This window comes from Otolemur garnettii, unplaced genomic scaffold (genome assembly GCF_000181295.1).
Source record: "Otolemur garnettii isolate 467f Iridium unplaced genomic scaffold, OtoGar3 scaffold00025, whole genome shotgun sequence".
Classification (NCBI taxonomy): Eukaryota; Metazoa; Chordata; class Mammalia; order Primates; family Galagidae; genus Otolemur; species Otolemur garnettii.
Window position 1 is genome coordinate 10,713,777 of NW_003852420.1, and position 5,557 is coordinate 10,719,333.

The 5,557-nt window shown below is 38.5% G+C and overlaps 1 protein-coding gene across 1 annotated transcript in view; it reads left to right on the plus strand.

The window, feature by feature from the left end:
* Positions 1–5,557, plus strand: part of SLC23A2 (solute carrier family 23 member 2) — a 138,415-nt gene that overhangs the window by 68,390 nt on the left and 64,468 nt on the right. The gene's annotated exons all lie outside the window — the stretch shown is intronic.

Here is a 5,557-nt window from a genome sequence, read left to right on the forward strand (position 1 = left end):
AAAAATTCTAGTATGGCTCTTGAATTTTGGCAAATGTTTTTTAAGCATCTATAAAGATAATAACATGTCTTCCCAATACCTATCAATGTGATGAATTATATTAGTCAATGTTGAACCATCAGTGCATTTTTGAAATAGCATATAGTCATGATATATTAACTTTTAAATAATTTTTCTACTTGTTCATCACAAGGCGAAATGATATGTGTGCACATTAATTTTTAGTGTGCTGCAAGATTTCGTTAGTATTTATGTAGAATTTGAGGATCAATGTACACAAGGGAGGTTGGTCCAAAGTATTTTTCTGCCAAGGGTTGGTATCATCTTTGTGAGGTTTTGATATCAGTTTCTTATTTGCTTAATAAAAGATTTTTGGTTGTGTTCTTTCTTTTTCTTAGAAACAGTTGAAGTAACATGAGAATTCATATCTGTGTATAAAATATATAAATATTTAAATGTTTGGTAAAAATTCTTTTGAAGGCCCGTCTCAGTCTATTTTTTTATGTACTTTTGAAAACAGTCTATTTCTACTTTGGAAATAAGTCAGTTTGGATTTTATTTTATTCTGAAGTCAGCTTTGGTAAATTTCTTTCAAAAAGACTTTTAAATTCTAGTTTTCTAGTTTATTTGCAGAGAACTCATAAAAATAGATGTTTATTTTTAGCTCTCTAACTTTCTGTGATTATTTCCACTGTCTTGTTTCTTATTTTATATGTTTATCCTTTTCCTCCTCCACCACATTTTAATTTTCCTGGATTGGATAAGCTAGTTAAAAAAAATTTTTTTTAAACTGAATTTTTAGATTTATTTATTTATTTTATTTTTATTATTATTATTTGTAGTTTTGGGCCAGGGCTGGGTTTGAACCCACCACCTCTGGCATATGGAGCTGGTTCCTTTGAGCTACAGGCGCTGCCCAATTTTTAGATTTATTTAGTGCAACTGCTTTTTTGTTTTCTAATGTAATAGATTTCCTTTTTCTTTTTTCTTTCTTTTTTTTGTTATTGATTTGTTATTTTTTTTTTGCTATTGTTATTTTTTGTTGTTGTTGTTTTGTTTTCCTTTTTCCACCAGTGTTTTGAGACATGTTTTGTTTCTGTCTTTTTATTTCTGTGCCAAGACTGTGAATTTTCCTTCAAACATTGTTTTAGTTGTAATGGATTTTTAGATGTAATTTTTTTAACTGTGCTTATTTTCTAGATAGTCTATTTTGGAGGGTGTTCTTTGCCTTTTAAGGAGCATTTAAAAATTTCCAAGTGAAGGAGAATTTTTGATTGTTTATTGATTTGTAGTTTTATTTTGGATTGTTACGAAAATGTAAGTAAAATTAGAAATTGTAATATGACAGTTTTGACACAACATGAAAAAACTAAGGTATTAGCTGATACTAAAACATTGATAATTTGATTATTCATGTAAATGTGTTGTGTTTATTTTTATAACCGTATCAACTAAAGAGACATTATGTTTATGGGTGAAGAACTACATAGTATTTGCTTTAAAATAATCCATCTTCTCCCCTCAATAAAGTTCCAGAAGAGAGGAAGTAGATAACAGATTGGATAAGAACATGATGTTGAAAAGTTTTGAACTGTAAATATATGTGGGACAGGTGATTGATATTCTTTTTTTTTTTTTTTTACCTTTGCCTATGTTCATAAAATTACTGAACACAAAGTTAAGAGAATAACTGAATCATACTTTGTGGTTACCAACTGTGACTGTGAAGAAATCAGCCAGTCTTCCCAACTAGTATTCTTCAAACCATGCATTTTTAGGGTTTATTATTGTTATTTGGAGACAGTCTCACTATGTTGCCCTGGGTAGAGTGCTGTGGCATCACAGCTCACAGCAACCTCAAACTCTTGGGCTCAAGTGATTCTCATGCCTCAGCCTCCCAGGTAGCTGGGACTGCAGGTGGCTACCACAACAGCCAGCTATTTTTTTGTTGTAGTTGTCATTGTTGCTTAGCTGGCCCAGGCTGGGCTTGAACCTGCCAGCCTCCATGCATGTGGCCAGTGCCGTAACCACTGTGACAGGTGCTAAGTCACATTTTTAGGTCTTGAAGGAGGAGAGGACAGCAGGCCATCAGGTATCTGATTGATGTGTGGAGTTGAGACATAGCTTCTCTCCATCTCTACCCTGAACTGTCCCTCCAAGTGTAGGCCCTTTTTGGGGTTCTGTGGGTCAAGCAGTCCACTTCTTCACAGGGTCCTTTAAGTACCTAGGTTGACAATTCCTTCAGTGCAGTCATCCAGTTGCTTTCTGCATTCTAAAAATTGTGCTAATCTCATTTGTCTTCCTCTTATTTTCTTTGTCCTTGAGATTTTATAGTGTTACCTGTTCCTTCTATGGGGCAACACACACAGTCATTCTGCCATGTTTAACTGGAACATAAAAGCTTCCTCTAAGGCTAATGAAATTGATCTTTGGACCTGAGTAAGGGAAAAAATTAGAAAGCAGAAATATACATTAGCAATGTATAAGGAGATGAAATATATAAGAGAATATTACATGTTAATCAGTTTGAACCTTCCGCAGTAGGGCTGACAGACTATGTCCCATAAGCCAAATTTGGTCGAGTACTTGTTCTCATCAATAAAGTTTTATTGGACACAGCCACACTCATGACATCTGGGGTCGTTTTACTTCCACACTGTGGTGACAGAACTATGTGGCCCACAAAGCCTGAAATATTTACTTTACAGAAAACATTTGCCTATTGTGCTCTAGAGGAAATGATTTTCTGGTGGAAAAAAAAAAAAGACTACAGTTGATCCAAAAGTACTAGACTTGATAGATAGCCACAGGAAAGGTCGGAAAGATTATTAAAGATCTTGAGAAGGTTCTAAGCAGAGAGCTGAGTCCTGCTTTAATCTTTGGAAGACAAGTGGTTTCCTTGCTCCTGAGATTATTTCGGACTACAGAATATAAAGTCTTCTTTAACATATAGTCATCCTTAAAAATATTTCAATAGTTTTATGGGGGGCATTTTGGATTTGTCATGTGGGTGTGTATACTGCATAGTGGTGAAGTCTGGGCTTCTCCTCAGTAGTGTACATCATGTAGTCATCTCTTAAAGAAACCTTTCTGTTGGAAGTTTTTATTTTTCCAATTTTCACACGACTCACATGCATGTAGTGATCACCAAGTGTGGTGCCATAGAGTACAAAACCCACACATGCCCTTATGTCTCGAGGAGGGCCGTGCAGCCTCTGCCTGACCACTGTGCTGTTTGATCTCCTCCACCACGTGGTCCCTGCTCTGCCGCATCAGTGCCAGTGTGGACGTTTACTTAGTCCATTTCTGATGTGTAGAACTACCCTCATTTATAAAATTACATAGTCTGTTTCTATTTGTGGAACTACCCTCTTTTATAAATTGATGTACATTTGTACATCTGTATAGACATCTTAATCTTAGTCTGTCCATGCTTAGAAAAGGACAGATGCACAAGGTCTTTTCTTCTGCTTTATAGTTAGAACTGTGTGGTTAGGAATTGTTAGAAAAACATTGCTTCCAACATTATTATAACAGGTTCTACTAATTTATTAACTGTACTGTTGCTACACTCTATTTTCAGACATTTCTCTTTGTTGCTTTGTGAGCAGTAACACTCCCCACCCAGGAGACTGTCGGTAAAGTGACAGTGTTGAACTGACTTTTCTGTAGTGAGCCCAACATCCATAGTTGCATCTTGTGAGCAAAATGGTCACTTCAGGCTCGGCACCTGTAGCACAGTGGTTATGGCGCCGGCCACATGCTCTGAAGGTGGCGGGTTTGAACCTGTCCCAGGTCAGCTAAACAACAATGACAACTGCAACAAAAAATAGCTGGGTGTTGTGGTGGGTGCCTGTAGTCCCAGCTACTTGGGAGGCTCAAGCAATAGAATTGCTAGAGCCCAAGAGTTTGAGGTTGCTGTGAGCTGTGATAGCACGGCACTCTATCAAGAGTGACATAGACTCTGTCTCAAAAAAAAAAAAAAAAAGTCACTTTTTTCACGATCAGGTTCAATGATTTGCTCTAAGCATTCAACAAAATTCAGCAATGCTGCTCTACTCACAATCACAGTTTATTACTGTGAAAGGATGCAGATTAAAATCAGTGATGGAAAAAAGGACATAAGCAGAGTCTAGGAAACACCAGGCGCAAGCTCCTGTCCTCATCCCCAGTGGGGGCAAGCAGGCCCTGCTTACTTTTTCTAGCAGTGATGCGTGACGACACTCGTGGAGTTTCCCAACCAGAGCAGGGCACCCAGGCCTTGGTGTCCAGGGTTTTTAATGGCAATTGGTTGCATAGGTACGGCTGATCACCTGTGCAACTGGCTTGATTCCCCAGCCCTTCCAGAAGTCAGGCTGGTACTGTGTGGCCCACGGCTTTAGGTAACCTTAAGGGCCAAGATATTTCAAAAGCTCAGAGGGCAAGCACGAGTCAAACCTTTCTTTGAAGTGTGCAGAGTTTGGATAGTCCAAAGCTGCCAAGTTTATCCTTTGCCCTGTGTTACTATATCAAACACTTCACACACAAATGTGTGCCATCTCTACCATTTCTTTCTTTCTTTCTTTTTTTTTTCTAGAGACAGAGTCTCATTTTGTCGCTCTTGGTAGAGTGCTGTGGCATCACAGCTCTCAGTAACCTTCAGCTCTTGGGCTTAGGTGATTCTTTTGCCTCAGCCTCCCAAGTAGCTGGGACTACAGGCACCCGACACAGTGTCTGGCTATTTTTTGTTGCAGTTTGGCTAGGGACGGGTTTGAAACCTCCATCCCCCGCCCACCACCACCATCCTTGGTATATGGGGCCCGCGCCCTACTCACTGAGCCACAGGTACCGCCCTGTCTCTACTGTTTCTACCAACAAGTTTTAAAGACGCATGTAATCCATTTTTACCCATTCAAGAATATAGATTTGCCAATAGCCACTGTTAAAACTGAAGAAAAAGTTCAGTCTGAAAGGTCACAATCAGTTACATTTGGATTAGACCAAATGCCAGTTTACACTAGACATTTTCTTTTAGGCTGTAGGTGGTGAGGCTGAACTGTACCACTTAAAGATGTTTGACCCCAAATTTCTATCCCTTGTTATGTGGAAAGTTGTGTCCAACACATGGAATCAGCATTTTTCTCTAGGTACATATCTTGAATCCCAAGAAATGCAAGAAATTATTTGTAGGGTTTTAGAAACAGAACAGTTTTGAGGCAGCGCTGGGAAACTCAGGACTGCCTTGAGTTCTCTGCTTTGGCCAAGGTGCTGTCTGAGTTCAGAAGTGATGCCAGAACTGACTGAAAATTCCTAGACTGTAACCTAAAGTGTCTGGTGTTACCATCTTGGCTCAAACAGCACGCCACACCTAATGTTTTTAAAAAATCTTCACTAATGGCCCAGGCATGATAGCTCACGCCTATAATCCTAGCCCTCTGGGAGGCCGAGGCAGGTGGATTGCTTGAACTCAGGAGAAAAACATAGAGAAAAACATCTTTACTAATGATGGGGAAAGAAGAAGGAAAAAACTGTCACCTTAAACTGTAAGTAAATTTTTAGTCTCTCTTTTTTTTTTTTT